The sequence below is a fragment of the Nerophis ophidion genome, linkage group LG02 (assembly GCF_033978795.1).
Source record: "Nerophis ophidion isolate RoL-2023_Sa linkage group LG02, RoL_Noph_v1.0, whole genome shotgun sequence".
Lineage (NCBI taxonomy): Eukaryota > Metazoa > Chordata > Actinopteri > Syngnathiformes > Syngnathidae > Nerophis > Nerophis ophidion.
Window position 1 is genome coordinate 49998696 of NC_084612.1, and position 20506 is coordinate 50019201.

Sequence of the window (20506 nt, forward strand, 5' to 3'; positions counted from 1 at the left end):
CCGTCAATATAATCCACCTGGTCCCAGGCCTCGCGCAATGTTTCATCACGGGACTCCTCGAGCCGAAAGTCCTTCGTAGGTGGCCACCAAAGGCCCGGGGCGGCCTCCCGCGAAGCACCCACCGATTCCCGCTCGGCAGTCCGGGATGAAGCCGCTGAGAACGGCGCGGCTACTCCCCTCGCCTACTGTCCGTGAACGCACCCCCACACATTGTGTCCCCAAATGGTTGAATATTTGATGTGAAGTAATGGGAAACTTGGATAGGTCAGTAATTCATAATAACATTGATTTTGATTCAATATTATGTTTTGAGCAATGACAGTTTGAAATAAATAAAAAAACAGCTTTGTTTTATTAGTCAATGTTGCAACTTTTTCTAAATTACATTTAGCCTTTAAGCTTTTTTTTATTTCGCGCACCACTTTTTTCTTGTTTTTAAACCCTTTTTAACCCTGAATGTACATTGAAAATACACGCAACGACATTTGAGGCAGTTAAGAAATTCCACTCGGACAGCTTCGCCAAAGAGGACATATCCCGGAAAAGAGGAGGTGTGGTCAGTCTATCGTAGCTCGGTCGCTGCTAGCATGCCGTGCGTTGTTATTTTGTTTTTTTTATTGATTGAAATTGTTATTAGTACATTGCACAGTACAATACATATTCCGTACAATTGACCACTAAATGGTAACACCCGGATAAGTTTTTCAACTTGTTTAAGTCTGGGTCCACGTAAATCAATTCACGGTGACTCGGTGTGCATTGTTTACACAACGTGCGGTGCGCTACTTAATATGTTTGTGTGGAACTCGTCCGATACGCCTCTGAACCGAACCGAAACCCCCGTATCGAATCAATACAAATACACGTACCGTTACACCCCTAGTATATATATGTGTGTGTGTGTGTGTGTGTGTGTGTGTGTGTGTGTGTGTGTGTGTGTGTATATATATATATATATATATATATATATATATATATATATATATATATGTGTATATATATATATATATATGTGTATATATATATATATATATGTGTATATATTATATATATATATATATATATATGTATGTATGTATGTATGTATGTGTGTGTATAAATTAACTGAATTAGCAGGTTGTCTACAGCCACAGCTGCTACTGACAATGTTTTTCGACGCTGGTGGTTATTTAGTCGTGCATACCACTCACCTCTGATTTAAGTTGGTTTCAGAGTGTTTGTGTAAAAGAAAATGATTATGCAAGAATGTCAACCTTGCACACACAAGCTGCGTCATGTGGCAACAATTTCTTTTGGAAGATCTTGTTTTGAGTCGTCCCCTTTGATGCACACCAACACTGTCTTGCGCAAACATTGTCATGTCTCCGTCGGCTGGCTTGCGTGTCAGGACGTGATGCTCTCAGACCTGGTCATTGACTGCAGGCACCTTGTAGTTCCGCCTCCGAATGAAGACTGCAGCTGTGATTGGACACTATAGGACGTGTGTCGCATTATGTTCCTTCTGGAAGGCGTCTGGCGTTGACGAGACTCGAACAGCACGATACAGGCAGCGTCGGTTGTTACGGGTCAGCAACCGTTGGTATAAATCAGCGTCTCAAACATCCTCGCCAGCGTTTTGCCCGTAAGGTGTCGGCGGCGAGCCAAAGCGCCCTCGCTGGAATCCACGGAATCCACCTCAGCTGAGAGAAGGCTTTTTCCTTTTGGGAACCAGTCCGACTTGTTCCTTGGCTCTGCCCAGACCGGCACCGTGGCTGCTGGATTCCATCGCTTGTGTCTCAGTCAGTGTGGCAAATGTTTGAACCCAAAACACTCGCAGTGCACCACTTTTACACTACTGAATATTACTATTGCCAGCTCCCAGCATAGCGGGCCACTTCATCTTTGTTGGCCCCGCTGAACGTCCCCCAAATAGGCTAGATGAAACTATTCCAACGAGGGTTGATCACGGATGCAGTACTCCCGCCGCCCAACAGGGGGCGACAGTGGAGCACATGTGTTTAAGTAAATCGTGATTCTTATTCATCCCCAATCTAAATTGATTAATCATTTTCAAAAGTTGCTTCAAGAAAAAGTTTCCTTATAATTACAAACCCCCAAAGCAGTGAAGTTGTCACGATGTGTAAATGGTAAACAACCAAAAAAAAGAATACAATGATTTGCAAATCCTTTTCAACTTATATTCATTTGAATAGACTGCAAAGACAAGATTTTTAATGGTCTAACTGTTTGCAAATATCAGCTCATTTGGAATATGATGCCTGCGTCGTGTTTCAAAATAGCTGGCACAAGTGGCAAAAAAGATTGAGAAAGTTGAGGAATCCTCATCAAACAATTATTTGGAACATCTCACAGGTGAACAGGCTAATTGGGAACAGGTGGGTGCTATGATCACCCACACATATACATATACCGCCAAGCTACTGGGAAATGTAGTTAAGCTACTTAGCTTAGCTACATGTAGGTCGTTACTGCTTTGATACAAGCTACCTAGCTCATACTTGCCAACCCTCCCGATTTTCCCGGGAGACTCCCGAATTTCAGTGCCCCTCTGGAAAATCTCCCGGGGCAACCATTCTCCAGAAATTTTCCCAATTTCCACCCGGAAAACAATATTGGGGGCGTACCTTTAGCGTCCTCTCTCAACTGAAAAAGGGACTATTATATACGTATGTCTCTGTTATCCATAGGTGTATCCATAACCCATAAAGTAGGCAGGCACGGAGCTATTTCTCAGTGTGTGTTTATTAATACACTGACACACAACATCCGGATTCCCATCATGCATTGCTTCAAAACTACGACAAGAAGTAATGTCCAGAAACATAACACAGACGAAGTAGAAGAACGAGGAAGAGACATGGCGACAATTAGTAAGAAGAAGTACGCTTGCAAGTTCCAAAATGATTGGAAAAAATAATTTCAGTTCATTCAGGCTAGCTCGAAGGGGAAGGGGTATGCTGCCTAGATCAGACTTCTCTATTGAACATGGTGGCCGAACGGATATACTCATTCATGAACGGATTATTTATATATATATATATATATATATATATATATATATATATACACACACTGCTCCAAAAAATTAAAGGAACACTTTGAAAACACATCAGATTTCATTGGTGAAAAAAAAAAAGTCAGATATCTACAGTATACTGATATGGACAGTTTAATGTCTCAGGAACAAAAGGATGCCACATCTTTTGATGGAAACAATCGTTTTCAGCCTACAGAGGGTTCAGTATATAGACACCCCAAAAGTCAAAGTGAAAAAATGATGTGGCAGGCTCGTCCATTTTGCCTTAATTCAATTTCTGCAACTCAAAATAATTTTTAATATCTTGTGTGACCCCCACGTGCTTGTATGCATGCTTGACAACGTTGTTGCATGCTCCTAATGAGACGAGGGATGGGGTCTTGTGGGATGTCGTCACAGATCTGTCAAAGGGCATCAGTGAGCTCCTGTAAATTCTGAGGAGCAACCTGGGGGTGTCTGATGGATCGAAACATTATGTCTCAGAGGTGTTCTATTGAGTTTAGATCAGGTGATCGTGAGGGCCATTCAATTGTGTAAATTCCTTCATCCTCCAGATACTGTACTGTCTGCATACTCTTGCCAAATGAGGCCGGGCATTGTTGTGGACCAGGAGAAACCCAGGACCTACTGCACCAACGTAGGGTCTGACCAAGGGTGCAAGGATTTCATCCCAATACCTAATGGCAGTCAGACTGCTGTTCTCTAGCCTGTGGAGGTCTGTTCGTCCCTCCATGGAAATGTCTCCCCAGACCATCACTGACCCACCACCGAACTAGTCATGCTGAATGATGTTGCAGGCAGTATAGCGCTCTCCTTGGCTTCTCCAGACCCTTTCACGTCTATCACAGGTGCTCAGGGTAAACCTGCTCTCATCTGTGAAAAGCACAGGGCGTCAGTGGCGGACTTGCCAATTCTGGTGTTCTATGGCAAATGCCATTGAAGCTCCACGGTTCTGAGCAGTGAGCACAGGGCACACTACAGGACGTCGTGTCCTGAGGTTACCCTCGTGAAGTCTGTTTCTGACTGTTTGGGCAGAGACAGTCACACCAGTAGCCTGCTGGAGGTCATTCTGTAGGGCTCGGGCAGTGCTCAACCTGTTCCTCCTTGCACAAAACAGCAGATATAGGTCCTGCTGGTGGGATGAGGACCGTCTACGGCCCTGTCCAGCTCTCCTAGAGTAACTGCCTGTCTCCTGGAATCTCCTCCATGCTCTGGAGATTGTACTGGGAGACACATCAAATCTTCTTGCAACAGCACGCATGGATGTGCCATCCTGGAGGAGTTGGACAATTTGCGCAACTTCAGGAGGGTTAAGAAATCGCCTCATGCTCCGAGTCGTGATAATGACTTGAGCTAAAGCAAACACTTGTGGAAAAACAGTTGAAAAAGATCAAGAGGGAGGAACTTGAAATGGCCTACACCTGCAAAACCAGTCCTGTTTTGGGGGCCATCTTGTTGTTGCCCCTCTAGTGCACCTGTTGTTAATTCCATCAACACCAATGCAGCTGAAACTGATGAACAACCCCCTCTGCCACGTACCTGACCAAAACCTTATCAGAAAAGTGCTATTGAATTCATGCCATACCCTGAAAAAAAAACTGTTCCTTTAATTTTTTTGAGCAGTGTATATATATATATATATATATATATGGATATATGTATAAAGGGTGTAATGGTACACAAAAATTTCGGTTCGGTACGTACCTCGGTTCAGAGGTCACGGTTCGGTTCATTTTCGGTACAGTAGATAACAACAAAATATAAATTTTTTGGTTATTTATTTACCAAATTTGTAAACAATGGCAAATCATACATATACACACAGGGTCCATTGCCAGGGTTAATACATATATAACAAATGTAAAATAAAAGCTAAATAAGATAAGGCTCAGAATGGTTTCTTAGCAAAAAGTTTCTACATATAAAGTGCTTTTTTTGATTGATTGATTGAATGAGACTTTTATTAGTAGATTGCACAGTAGAGTACATATTCCGGACAATTGACCACTAAATGCTAACACCCCAATAAGTTCACCTTGTTTAAGTCGGGGTCCACGTTCCTCAACACCGCCCGCCGTTTTTTGTAGACATTTTACATAAATATTGATGTTAAAGATTTATTTTTTTTGTGAAGAAATGTTTAGAATGAAGTTGATGAATACAGATGGGTCTCTATTACAATCCCAAAAGAGGACACTTTAAGTTGATAATTACTTCTATGTGTAGAAATATTTATAATTGAATCACTTGTTCATTTTTCAACACGTTTTCAGTTATTTTTATATCTTTCTTTCCAAATAGTTCAAGAAAGACAACTACAAATGAGCAACATTTTGCACTGTTATACAATTTAATAAATCAGAAAGTGATGACATGTATTTTACTTCTTTATCTCTTTTTTTTCAACCAAAAATGCTTTGCTGTGATTAGGGGGTACTTGAATTAAACAAATGTTCACAGGGGGTACATCACTGAAAAAAGGTTGAGAACCACTGTTTATGAGACTAGCGTGTGTGTGTGTGTGTGTGTGTGTGTGTGTGTGGCCCTTTAATATAAGACAGCATGTGACATCATAGTGGGCAAGTGAACCTGGTGAGGGAGCGTAGCGTGAATGCAGGGAGTGACTGGTGTTTTGTTGGATTGGCTGTGTGCTAGACCTCAATAAAGCCACAATTTGCAATTAATTGCCTGACTCTTCATTTACCCTGGAGTCCGGTGCTGTGGAGATCCACTGCGGGTAGAGTGACGGGTTGTGCGCGCAATGGAGACACTATGTGAGCCGGAAGCAGGAAAGGTGCAACACATGTTTGACGTGTTGTCAGAAGCAGCTGCTGAACAATCTAAGCAAACCTCCGTCCTCCATTGTTGTATCGCGCAGCCAAAGTGTTCGCAAACAGGAGATCTTTAAAGAGGCAGGAAAGTCTTCCAGCTCTGGCTTATACATGTTGTCCTAGCCTGCTAGCTGCTAGCATGTGTACTCGTTCAGTACAGCTCCGAACCGAACCGAAACCGCCGTACCGAAACGGTTCAATACGAATACACGTACCGTTACACCCCTAGTATGTGTGTGTGTGTATATATATATACACACACACACATACACCCTACAAGTATGACCTAGCTACATGGGTCTAAAAGTAGCTAAGCTACAGGAAAAGCTACTTGTTAAAAAAAGTAGCTAAGCTACTGCCAAGCTACTGGGAAATGTAGCTAGGTAGCTAACATAGCAGTAACGAGCTACATATTTCCCAGTAGCTTGGCGGCAGCTTAGCTACTTTTTTGAAGGAGTAGCTTTACCTGTAGCTTAGCTACTTTTAGAGCCAAGTAGCTAGGTAGCCAACATCAAAGCAGTAACGAACTACATGTAGCTAAGCTATGTAGCTTAACTACATTTCCCAGTAGCTTAGCTACTTTTTTGAACGAGTAGCTTTTCCTGTAGCTTTGCTACTTTTAGACCCATGTAGCTAGGTAGCCAACATCAAAGCAGTAACGAGCTACATGTTGCTTAGCTACATTTCCCAGTAGCCTGGGGGTCCTTAGCTACTTTTTTGAATGAGTAGCTTTTTCTTGTTCAAAAAAGTAGCTAAGCTACTACCAAGTTACTGGGAAGTTTAGTTAAGCTACGTAGCTTAGATACATGTAGATTGTCACTGTTTGATGTTAACTACTTAGCTACATGGCTTTAAAAGCAGCTAAGCTACAGGAAGAGCTACTCGTTCAAAAAAGTAGCTAAGCTACCGCCAAGCTACTGGGAAATGTAGTTAAGCTACGTAGCTTATCTACATGTAGCTTGTTACTGCTTTGTTAGCTACCTAGCTACATGGCTCTAACAGTAGCTAAGCTACAGGTAAAGCTACTCGTTGAAAAAAGTAGCTAAGCTACCGCCAAGCAACTAGAAAATGTAGCTTAGCTCCATGTAGCTTGTTATTGTTTGATGTTAACTACTTAGCTCCATGGGTCTAAAAGTAGCTAAGCTACAGGAAAAGCTACTCGTTCCGAAAAATAGCTAAGCAACCGCCAAGCTACTGGGAAATGTAGTTAAGCTATGTAGCTTAACTATACGTAGCCCGTTACTGCTTTGTTAGCTACCTAGCTACATGGCTCTAAAAGTAGCTAAGCTACAGAAAAGGCTACTTATTTAAAAGTAGTAGCTAAACTACCACCAAGCTACTGGGAAATGTAGTTAAGATACATAGATTAGCTACATGTAGCTCCCCTTTGATAACCAGGAAGTATTCCATCATTAAAATGATGCTAACTAACCAAGTTTGCCTTATTTGAAAGCATGTCGGAGCATGTTTCCCCTTCCCTTCCCCCACTCTCCGTAAGGCGTCAATCCGGCCGCACCAACGGTGTCGGCGCCTCCGTTTTCCCTCCCGGCGAAGGCAAACGTGTAGAAGCCTGTGGAGTAGCGTCGTCTGTCCGCCGACGTGCGCCCGCTCCACGTTTCTGCAGCCTCTTGTCGCTCATTTTGCACTTTGATGAAAGAGCTGGCGGGAAGAATCTCGGCAGCCTCGCCGGGGTGGAGTGTATTTCTTTCAGCCATCAAGACGGATGGGATGAAAAACAATGAAGTCATGACCACACAATCGTTTTGTTTGCTTCAACAAGTGAATCACGAATAATAACACTATTGTTTGTGTTATTTCTCCAGAAATTACTTGTTTTGTTGTATGGCTTGAGCTTTTTAAAGAGATTATTATCGTGTTCACTTAGTTGTTCCGCAATTCCGATTTTTTTTAAAGAAATTTACCGTATTTTTCGGACTATAAGATACACTTAAAATCTTTTAATTTTATCAAAAATCGACAGTGCGCCTCATGTACCGCATAATTGTGGTTGTGCTTACTGACCTCGATGGCAGTCACACGTATGAGATACGTGTGGACTGCATGATGAGGCCCATAAACAACACCAAAACTTTTAAATATTCCATTGAGAATATAGAACGATACACACCCTGGGTTCAAATCCAGGCTCGGGATCTTTCTGTGTGGAGTTTGCATGTTCTCCCCGTGAATGCGTGGGTTCCCTCTGGGTACTCCGGCTTCCTCCCACTTCCAAAGACATGCACCTGGGGATAGGTTGATTGGCAACACTAAATTGGCCCTAGTGTGTGAATGTGAGTGTGAATGTTGTCTGTCTATCTGTGTTGGCCCTGCGATGAGGTGGCGACTTGTCCAGGGTGTACCCTGCCTTCCGCCCGATTGTAGCTGAGATAGGCGCCAGCGCCCCCCGCGACCCCGAAACGGAATAAGCGGTAGAAAATGGATGGATGGATGGACACACCCTCACGGGGAGAACATGCAAACTCCACACAGAAAGATCCTGAGCCTGGGATCGAACCCAGGACTGCAGGACTTTCGTATTGTGAGGCAGACGCACTATCCCCTCTGCCACCGTGACGCCCAGAACTACTGTGCTTCAACATTATTATGGTGCGTGTATAACGACCGCAAAATTGCACCCAATAGCAGAGATATTACCTGTCGTTTAGTGTCGCAATATTATGCAAAACCGGTGCGCCCTAAGGTCCGAAAAATACGGCCAGTTCTTACTTTTCTGATGTAAACAACAATTTCCCCCAAATAGTACCACTTTCTTGTTTTAAAGGTGCTTTGTTATGCAAAACCAACTTTTCTTACCTATTTTTACCCGTTTGTGTTTGAGATCTGGAACACGTGAACTCAAACCATAAAAGCGTGTTGGAGATATTTATAAAACTAGATGAGGCAACTCCTGAAAGAATTGCGTGTGAATGCTTCAATGCTGATGTTGAACTGAAATCCTGGGATTTTTTTTTTTATAGTTGTTGAAGTAGAGCACACAATTCCCAAACTGGCTGAATATTTTGAAGTTGGAACGGTTTGAATCAGATGAAAAATGTGGGAATTGTGGAACTTTGAAAAATGCCCCATTATTTAAAATGGGGATTTCACAAACATTTGGGAATTTCGGGAAAAGCATGAATTTTATTGAAAATGGTAAAAAACTTGAATGGTCTGAATGAGTTGAAATGGTTGGTATTGGAACCTTTCCAATCGGTCGAGAAATGTTGAATTGAGAAATGTTGTTGAAGAATTCCTGGAATTTCGGGAAAACAGGAATTTTTCCAGTTAAAAAAATATATTTTTTGCCCTAATTAAAATGAATGATTTGACGGTTGAAGTGGGCTGTAAAATGTGGAAGGAGTAGTCGCCAGAAAAAAGGGTGGAAATTGGGCTTTGGAAAATGAAAAAGAAAAATGGCCAATTCATTTTGAATGGGAATAATGTCCCGTAAAACCTGGAATTCTGGGAAATCTGGGAATTTTGGGGAATTTGTTAAGGGAAAGCCTGTGATTCCCGAATAGGCTGAACAGTTTGCAGTTGGAACGGTTTGAATCAGATGAGTTGTGGAACTTTGAAGAATTTCTCATTGATTTAAAAATGGGAATTTACCCCAAATTTGGGAAATTCGGGAAAAGCGATAATTTTTTTTAAATGATAAAAAACTTGAATGGTCTGAATGAGTTGAAATGATTGGTGTTGAAACTTTTCAAATCGTTCGAGAAATGTTGAAGTACTAACATACTGAATTGAGAAATTGTGTTACAGAATTCCTGAAATTTTGGGAAAACCGGGAATTTTTCCAGTTTAGAAAACAACTTATTTTTGAAGAGAAATTATTTTACGGTGGAACGGTTATAGTGGATTGAAAAATGTGCAAGGAAAAAGGGTGGAAATCGGGACTTGAAAAACTACGTATTCTGGAAAATCCTGGAATATTTTTTAACTTGGAAAAACAGTAGTTTCCATTTCCAGGATGGTGGAATGTGTTAAAGGTAGAATGGCTCTAATTGTTTGAAAAATGTGTAAATGGTGGAAATTTGAAAAATGGCCATATCATTTTGAATGGAAAAAAATGTCCCGAAAAACCTGGAATTCTGGGAAATCTGGGAATATTTTTGGGAATTTGTCAAGAGAAAACACGAAATTCCTGAATAGGCTGAACAGATTGAAGTTGGAACTCTTTGAATTTGGTGAAAAATGTGGAAGGTAGAGCGCGCAAAAATCTGAAGAAGAACAAGTTAATCATTCACAATCCTTATGTGAGACAAGAACACCTATGATTGTTTTTTATGCATTCTAAATGGTAAATTAATATTAATAATATATCATTATACTCTTTAAAAACATCCAGAAAGTGCCAACAATACTCCATTTACATGTCGTGACCTGAAAATTAACCAAATATAAGGGATATTGTTATTATAAGTGCTAACGCAGACGGCTTATTTTAGTGGCGCATTGATAGCAGTGAGCAAATGCTAGGTCACGCTGCTATTGTTGACACACTTCTGCTTGGTCTCAAATTTGCTAAAAGTCAATTGTAGATTATATTTCATGCATCTCTCACCTGCTTGTAGACAAATGTGGCCATGGACCGACGAGCTGGTCCAATTTCACATCCGCCGAGGTGGCGAAAAAGACACAAATAGCCTTTTTTTTAACCCTTCGTGAGAATTTTGATTCATTCTTAATCCAAACAGAATTATGTGAGCGTCCCGTCGGTTGGCATCCCAGTGTGAGTGTAAATATTACACTAAGTCTAAAACAACTTGCACTGAGCTTAGTCTATAATATCCGCTACACCTCCCTGATACCGAAGTACATGTCTAACTACTTCCTTAACGTAAATGACCGCCATAACCATAACACCAGGGGTAACTCCACAAACCAAATTAAACCCAGATTCCGATCTAACTAAGGTCTTAACTCATCCTCTTTCTATACCACATCAATGTGAAATGCACTCCCAACAGGTATAAAAGTGAGTGCATCTCTATCCTCCTTCAAAACCGTTCTAAAACAACACCTCCAGGCAACTTCAACCCTTTACTAATACCGTCCTCCATTCACATCCCATCTCCCCGTAATGTAAATAACCAAATGTAAATAATCAATTGTATTTCTAATGTATAAACTTGTTCATATATCTGAACTCACTATGTTCTCTGCTCGCTGTACATATCCTAAGTCAGACCTACACATTTTCAATGTCCATTTCTCTGATGATGCAATTGTTGATGACTGAAGTGCTGATATCAACCAAAGCTCCTCATCCCACCCCCCAGATTGTAAATAATGTAAATAATTCAATGTATATACTCTGATGATTAACCTGTGTCGTGACTGTATTATGCTGATAGTATTTATTTGTACCATAAATTGATTTACGTGGACCCCGACTCAAACAAGTTGAAAAACATATTTGGGTGTTACCATTTAGTGGTCAATTGTACGGAATATGTACTGAACTGTGCAATCTACTAATAAAAGTATCAATCAAAAAAAAAAGTTTTGTTATGGTTTAATATGATTAGTTTGTTTGTTTGGGGCCTCACAGTGGAAGAGTGGTTAATGCGTCTGCCTCACAATATGAAGTTCCTGCAGTCCTGGGTTCAAATCCAGGCTCGGGATCTTTTTGTGTGGAGTTTGCATGTTCTCTCCGTGAATGCGTGGGTTCCCTCCGGGTACTCCGGCTTCTTCCCACCTCCAAAAACATGCACCTGGGATAGGTTGATAGGCAACACTAAATTGGCCCTAGTGTTTGAATGTGAGTGTGAATGTTGTCTGTCTATCTGTGTTGGCTCTGCGATGAGGTGGCGACTTGTCCAGGGTGTACCCCCCCTTCCGCCCGATTGTAGCTGAGATAGGCGCCAGCGCCCCCCGCGACACCAAAAGGGAATAAGCGGTAGTAAATGGATGGATGGATAGTTTGTATGTATAGCACCTAGCAATGATGCTACATGCTATATCCATCCATCCATCCATCCATCCATCCATTTTCTACCGCTTGTCCCTTTTTGGGGTCGCATGGGGTGCTGGAGCCTATCTCAGCTGCAATCGGGCGGAAGGCAGTGTACACCCTGGAAAAGTCGCCACCTCAGCACATAGTGTCACAATAAAGCTACATTCATCACTCGACTTCTAAAACTTATTGCTCGTCCTCTTTGTGCTCAGGCTCAAAAATACAATGTTATGAATCATAATTCTCCTAAAGTAATCATTGTTGGCTCTCACAAAGTCTGCTCGATTAGCATTGTTGTTGATGAGGAAGGGATCTGTGGTTCCTCGTGACTGGCTTTCCTCATTATCTCTCAAAAAGGCTGTGCAATCTCTGTGAGATTGATACTATTTTGATCATCTCTATATAATCGCAAACTTTGGAGGTCTTTTGGCGTCATAAATTTGATATTTATGATGATAGCTTCAAAATAGAGCCAACTTGTGTTTCCACTCTACTGGTGCCCAGGGTGTACCCCGCCTTACGCTGAATGCAGCTGAGATAGGCTCCAGCACTCCCGCAACCCCAAAAGGGACAACTGGTAGAAAAATGGATGGATGGATAGTATTTAAGGTATGTAAGTAAACATTTACAAAATATTTCTGTGTAAATAACTTATTTCACAACGTATATATCTGCAACTTTTATTTTTACCCTCCTTGAGACATCAAAGAAAAGTGCCTTCCATATGAGGACCGGCGAAAAAGTTAGGACATAAATCATGGTCCCTATGCGGAAAACCATTGCATCTAGTAGAGAGTGTCTCATTTGCACCCCTGATGGTGAAGTCTATCAAAATTAAGGTGGTCTCAAAAAGTGCTCCCCCTCTGGTCAACATATGAAATAACAAGTGTGTGTAAATATTTGAAGTGCTCCCCCTCTGGCCAACATATATAGTTGGTGTCCATCTTTCCATCCATCCATTTTTGTCCCTTTTTGGGGTCGCGGGGGTCGCTGGAGCCTATCTCAGCTGCATTCGGGCGTTAGGCGGGGTACATCCTGGACAAGTCGCCACCTCATCGCAGGGCCAATATAATAGGTGTGTGTGTAAGAAATTAAAATGCGCTCTCTTTGGCCAAAATTAATTAAAAAAATAAATTAAATATGTATATAGAGGCATACTGTAATAACTTGAAGTAAATAATGAAGATTAAAATGCAGTGCGGCTTATATATGGAATTTGTTTTGTTACTTTTTAATTTAGTGGGTAAGCCCTGTATAACGGTGCACAATATGGTCCAGAAAATACTATAATCAAGAAGTAATACATTTTCACAACAAAGTAACATGTTTTAATGTTTCTACTTTTTAGTGAGCGTTTCTAGTAATGTACCTTAATAGGGAACGCAGGTGTACCTAATATTGTGGCTAGTGTATTTTGCCTTCCTTCACACAGGCTCTCACACGGGCTGCGTGGTGCGTTCAGGGGTCAGCAGGTGCTTTGAGGTGACAAGTTGCAGAAGCAGTGAACTATCTTTTGTTTACTTATACTTCTTTCTCTCCTCTCTCATCCTTGTCTTTGACTCACACACAACTACGCACGCACACGCGCACGCACGAACACACACAAGCACACACAATGGGATGGCTATTGGCCACAGGGATCTTTAAGGAAGGTGCTGGTGTGTGTCCAAGCACTTGCCCTGCAGTCAAAAAGGAACTCAGTCAAGCGATGCTTGTCAAGAAGAAGCCTTTTCTTTTCTTACTCGCAGGTTTCAATGCATGCTTACGCTGAGAATACGTATGTGTGTGTCTGTGTGTCTGTGTGTCTGTGTGTGTGTGTTTGTGCGTGCGTGTGTGCGTGCGCGTGCGTGTGTGTGTGTTCTTGTATTTCTACCCTTCCTCTCCATATAAGGACCAGTGAACCAGTTAGGACATAATTCATGGTCCCAATAACATTGCATCTAAGAGTGTCTCATTTGCACCCCTGGTGGTAATAAAGGAGGAATTTTTCAAATGGACTGTCTTTTAAAAGTGCTTCCCCTTTGGTCAACATATGTAATAAGTGTGTGTAAGAAATTAAAATGCGCCCTTTTTGGCAAAAATTAATAACAAAAACAATATTTATATAAGACATACTGTAATAATTTGGTTTATAATATTTAATTATTAAATTTATTTAATTAATAATTATTATATATAATAATTCGGGCTTCACGGTGGCAGAGGGGTTAGTGCGTCTGCCTCACAATACGAAGGTCCTGCAGTCCTGGGTTCAAACCCAGGCTCGGGATCTTTCTGTGTGGAGTTTGCATGTCCTTCCCGTGAATGCGTGGGTTCCCTCCGGGTACTCCGGCTTCCTCCTACTTCCTGGGGATAGGTTGATTGGCAACACTAAATTGGCAACACTAAATTGGCCCTAGTGTGTGAATGTGAGTGTGAATGTTGTTTGTCTATCTGTGTTGGCCCTGCGATGGGGTGGCGACTTGTCGAGGGTGTACCCCGCCTTCCGCCCGATTGTAGCTGAGATAGGCGCCAGCGCCCCCCGCGACCCCAAAAGGGAATAAGCGGTAGAAAATGGATGGATACTGTAATAATTTGAAGTAAATAAGATTAAAGACAAATTACAAACAAAAATTCTACAAAAAAAAAGAAAGAAACTAAAAGCTGACCTTTTTTTTATATTTGCACAGTATGTACAGGACTGTCTCAGAAAATTTGAATATTGTGATAAAGTCCTTTATTTTCTGTAATGCAACTAAAAACATGAAAATGTCATACATTCTGGATTCATTACACATCAACTGAATTATTGCAAGCCTTTTATTATTTTAATTCTGCTGATTATGGCATACAGCTTAAGAAATTTCAAAAATCCTCTCTCAAAAAAATTGAATATTTCCTCAGACCAAGGGAAAAAAAAGATTTATAACAGAAAAACAAAATCAAACTTGTGAAAATGTCAATTAATGCACTCAGTACTTGGTTGGGAATCCTTTTGCACAGATTACTGCATCAATGCGGCGTGGTAGGGAGGCAATCGGCCTGTGGCATTGCTGAGGTGTTATGGATGCCCAGGATGCTTCAATAGCGGCCTTCAGCTCATTTGCATTATTGGGCCTGTTGTCTTTCAGCTTCTTCTTCACAATAACCCACAAATTCACTCTGACGTTTAGGTCAGGGGAGCTGGCAGGCCAATGGAGGACAGTAATGCCATGGTCAGTACACCAGTTACTGCTGGTTTTGGCACTGTGAACAGGTGCCAGATCATGCTGGAAAATGAAATCATCATCTCCATAGAGCTTTTCAATGGATACAGCTTCAATAGCCGTATTCCAATGGTCAAGCCACTCCTGAACTCTGGACAACGGAGGTTCCCTCAGTCAGCAATGGTTTGGGGAGCCATGTCAGCTGCTGGTTTTGGTCCACTGTGTTTCATCAAGTCCAGAGTCAATGCAGCTGTGTACATGCTTCCATCTGTTGAAAAGCTCTATGGAGATCATGATTTAATTTTCCAGCATGATCTGGCACCTGTCCACAGTGCCAAAACCAGCAGTAACTGGTGTACTGACCATGGCATTACTGTCTTCCATTGGCCTGCCAACTCCCCTGACCTGAACCTCATAGAGAATTTGTGGGTTATTGTGAAGAAGAAGCTGAAAGACACCAGGCCCGATAATGTAAATGAGCTGAAGGCCGCTATTGAAGCATCCTGGGCATCCATAACACCTCAGCAATGCCACAGGCCGATTGCCTCCATGCCACGCCGTATTGATGCAGTAATCCGTGCAAAAGGATTCCCAACCAAGTACTGATTCCATTAATTGACATTTTTAAATGTTTGATTTTGTTTTGCTGTTATACATTTTTTTTTTTTACTTGGTCTGAGGAAATATTCTAATTTTTTGAGATAGGATTTTTGAGTTCTCTTAAGATGTATGCCATAATCAGCAATATTAAAATAATAAAAGGCTTGCAATATTTTAGTTGATGTGTAGTGAATCCAGAATGTATGGCATTTTCATGTTTTTAGTTTCATTACAGAAAATAAAGGACTTTATCACAATACTCAAATTTTCTGAGAAAGTCCTGTATATACTAGGTAGGGCAATTACTGAAGGAGTTGCGTGCAGGGACGGCGTGGCGCTGTTGGGAGAGTGGCTGTGCCAGCAACCTCAGGGTTCTTGGTGCAATCCTCACCTTCTTCCACCCTAGTCACGTCCGTTGTGTTCATGAATGTGTGAATGTGTGTGTGTGGGTAAATGTGGAAGTAGTGTCAAAGCGCTTCTAGTACTTTGAAGGTAGAAAAGCGCTATACAAGTACAACCTATTTGAGTAAGACACTTCACCCTTGCTCCTGATGGGTCTTGGTGAGCGCCTTGCATGGCAGCTCCCGCCATCAGTGTGTGAATGGGTGAATGTGGAAATAGTGTCAAAGCGCTTTGAGTTCCTTTAAAAAAAAAAAAGGTAGAAAAGCGCTGTACAAGTATTACACATAACCAATCCTCCAATGCCGAAGTTGAACTTCAAAATGACTAAATGTCCTATTCTTTTCAAGTTTTCAGGAAAAGCGGGAATTTTTCCAGTTCATAAAACAACTTTGTTTTTTGTCCTAACTAAGAGGAACGATTTGACGGTGGAATGGTAAAAAAATGTAGAAAGAGTAGTCAACACGAAAAAGGTCAAAAAAGGTAATTCTGGAAAATTCCTGGAATTTTTTTGAACTTGAAAAAAATAGTTTGAATGTCCAGGATGACTGCGATGAGGTGGCGACTTGTCCAGGGTGTACACTGCCTTCCGCCCGATTGTAGCTGAGATAGACACCAGCGCCCCCAAAAGGAATAAGCGGTAGACAATTAATGAATGGATGGATGGATGTCCAGGATGAGTGGAATGTGTTGAATGTGAAATGGTTTGAATCGGTTGGAAATGGTGGAAGTTTGAAAAGTAGGCAAGTAGCCAATTCCTTTTGAATGGGAAAAATGTCCCGGAAAACATGTATTTCTGGGAAATATGAACATTTTGGAAATGTGTCAAGGTAAAACAGTTTGAAGTTGAAATGGTTTGAATCGGATGAAAAATGTGGGAGCTGTGGAACCTTTAAAATGTCCCATTCTTTTCAATGACAATTTCATGGAAATTTGAGAATTTCAGGAGAAGCAAGACTTTTTTGAAAATGCTAAATATTTTGAATATTGTGAATGGTTGGTGTTTGAATTTTTCAAATTGGTCGAGAAACATTTACGTAGTAACAATTTTAATTGTGAAATGGTATAACGGAATTTCGGGAAAACCGGGAGTGATTAAGAGGAATAATTTGAGGGTGGAACTGTTGAAGTGGGTTAAAAAATGTGGAAGGAGTAGTCGACCGAAAAAAGGGTGAAAAACAGGAATTCTGGGAATTCCTGGAATTTTTTTTAACTTGGAAAATGATAGTTTGAATGTCCAGGATGAGTGGCATGTGTTGAAAGTAGAATGGTTTGAATCGGTAGAAAAATGTGGAAATGGTTCAAGTTTGAAAAATCATGGTAAAACCCTGCTAAACAGTTTGAAGTTCGTACGGTTTGAATCGGATGAAAAATGTGGACGGTAGAGCGCGCCAAAATCTGGGAAAAAAAGAAGAATAATGAATTAATTGATGAATTTTTGGTGTAGAAAACCATATTTGTGAATGTTTTCGGAGCATTCACACAATTGTTAATGTTGAAAATACAAATATTTATATATCCAGAAAGGGTGGTCCTCAAGAGCTTGGCAATTTTCAGAGGTCTCAAGAAGGTCAGAAATACGAGAATATGTGTGTACACAAAGTGCCAATGACTCACCACAAAACACTGGGACCATGTCCCGTGTTTCCCGCCACGCGTGTCTGCAGAACGCCGAGTCCTGTGAGGTGCGCGTCCCCTGGCATCGATCTGTTTACGTTGCTCACGTCCACGGCGTAGGAGGTAGCAGTGGCAGCTTTAGCTGATGAATGTCAGAGTCAATCGGTCCTGATTGGGATAAACCAATGAGCGCTTTCGTCCGACTCTCTGAGGGTTTAAAGTCAACATCCATTGATCCCGGACCATTTTCCCCAGTTAAAGGAGAACAATCTGTTAGGTGTCCAACTGTCACCTTCGGGAAACATTTATTAACCACACATTATCAACCTCGATGCCCAGGAACCAATATCGTACACAACCGTACCAATTTTTCGGTGCTTCTGTATGTGTTCATAAATTTTCTTTTGTTTACTTTATTCAATAGTAAGCTGATAGTAATTAGTTGTTTCAGTTTATTTTGTTTCCTGACACTTCCGAGTCTCATTTGCAAATATTCTACACTCGACCTTGCATGCAGTCGCAATTCCAAGGGTTGGACCGATATCGCGATAGATACATAATCGTTATAAATATAAAATCTGTTGGGTAAAATATGTAATATATATTTATATTTTTTTGTCGGAAGAAACCAGTAATTATGACGCAAGATTTGTTTCATAAAGTCACTCGCGCTTTGGGAACACAGGAAGCAGACAGTGTCACTGAGCAATGGGCGGGACACGCTAACAGCTGATCTGGTCGCAGTATTCACTGTGCAATGAGATGGACATGCCAACAGCCGATCTGGTGGCAGTATTCATTGAGCAATGGGAGGGACATGCTAACCGCCAATCTGGTAGCAGTATTCACTGAGCAATGGGACGGACACGCTAACAGACAATCACGTAACAATATCGAGTTCCAAGGGTTTAGTTGCGCCGTCTTTCGGTCTGCTGTGGATTCTCTGCATGAAGTGAGAAGAAACAATGTGATTTATCAACTCAATAACAGAAACTTGTCTTTAGTTTTGTTGGTTTGAATGCAGACGATGTGAGTACATGTATGTGCTTTTGATGAGTAGCTTCTCAAATTGTGTAGTGTTCAACAGCTTATACATTACTGCTTTCTAGTGTCTCAAATATGCAAGAATTTTGTGAATGCCCTTTGTGTACAAGCCGCCAATACGCGTGAGTGGAACTGAAAAGCTAAAATGTCCAGGTTGAGTGGAGTGTGTGGATGTTGGAACGGTTCGAATCTGTTGAGAAATGTGGGATATGGAGAGTTTTGTATATTGCTCATTTATTTTCAATGGGGGGAAATTCCTGGGAATTTCAGGTAATTTTCAGTACCGGGAAACATGCTGGCTTGAATGTCCCGTGTGTGGGTGTTGGAATGGTTCAAATCAGATTAGAAATGTGGGATAAAGAGAGGTTTGTATGTTTGCAATTCATTGTCAAAGGGGAGAAAATTACCAGAAATTCTGGGAAAACTGGGAATTTTAGGAAAAGGGACATGTTTTGCATTCGACATATGCGAAAAGCAGTGTGGGTGACTAGCAATTGTGTGTACTGTGTAACTATGAATATGTCCTATCATTTGAATAGCAATTTCCTGGAAATTGGAACATTTCACTAAAAATGGGAATTTTTTAAAATATAGGTAATACATCAATTGTTGTTGATATGAATAGGCTGGTGTTGGATATTTTCAAAATGGTTGAAAAATGTTGACCTAACCTTTTTAAATTTTTATTGGTATTTCAGAATTCCTGGAATGTCAGGAAAACCAGGAATTTTTACGAAAAAAAACAATTACTCCAGTTGACAGGAATGGTTTGAAGGTGGAATGGACAAAAACGGTTGAAAAATGTGGACTGTGAAAAAACTTTCCAGGAAGAGGTAAAATAGGGATTTGGAAAAGTAGTTTGATTGTCCAAGGTGAGTGGAGTGTTTGATTGGTGGAATGGTTCGAATCGGATGAGAAATGCGGGATATGCAGTAGATTGTATTTTCTCATTGTCAATGGGGAGAAAATTACTGGAAATTCTGAGAAAACTGAGAATTTTGGGAAGAGTGACATATTTTGCGTTCGACATATTTGAAGAGCAGTTTGGGTGGATAGTTGAAAGAAAGGAATCGGGTAAAAAATGGCGCAAAAGTTTGGGCACTGTAGAACTATGAATACGTCCATTTATTTGAATGGGGATTTCCTGGAAATTGGAAAATTCCGGGAAAAAGGGGAGTTTTTGAACATATAGGTCAGGGGTCGGTAACCTTTTTGGCTGAGAGAGCCATGGAAGCCAAATATTTTCAAATGTATTCCCGTGAGAGCCACATAATATTTTTTAACACTGAATACAACTAAATGCGTGCATTTTTAAGTAAGACCAACATTTTTAGAGTATAAGTATCTTGTTGTTTTAAATGATATTGTTCTTCCGAAGCTAACCAATAATAAATAAAATACTTCTTACCATTAATGCGACTCCTTGAACAGGTGCGGTAGAAAATGCATGAGAATGTTTTATATTTAGAACGTTATTTTTTAACACTGTGATTACCAGCGGAAATATTAATTGTCGTGTTAAGCAATGTCAGCTAGGATTTATCAGAGAGCCAGATGCAGTCATCAAAAGAGCCACATCTGGCTCGAGAGCCATAGGTTCCCTAACCCTGATATAGGTGATACAACAATTGTCATTGATGATATGAATGAGTTGATGTTGGAATTTTTCAAAACGGTTGAAAAATGTAATTTTAATTGGTATTTCTAAATTCCTGGAATTTCAGAAAATACGGAATTTTTTTCGGAAAAAAAAAAGAAAACGTTTCCAACTAAGACAAATGTTTTTTTAAAGTTGGAATGGACAAAAACGGTTGGAAAATGTGGACTGTGA

General features: G+C 40.9%; 1 protein-coding gene and 1 long non-coding RNA gene across 3 annotated transcripts in view; one reads left to right on the forward strand and one right to left on the reverse strand.

Moving 5' to 3' along the window:
• LOC133542070 (uncharacterized) overlaps positions 1 to 1935 on the reverse strand; it is a 3694-nt gene extending 1759 nt beyond the window's left edge. Inside the window, exon 1 of the long non-coding RNA XR_009804040.1 lies at positions 1191 to 1935. This is a non-coding gene — a long non-coding RNA (uncharacterized LOC133542070). The remainder of the gene's footprint in view (positions 1 to 1190) is intronic.
• Positions 1 to 20506, forward strand: part of LOC133542060 (membrane-associated guanylate kinase, WW and PDZ domain-containing protein 3) — a 418319-nt gene that overhangs the window by 43516 nt on the left and 354297 nt on the right. The gene's annotated exons all lie outside the window — the stretch shown is intronic.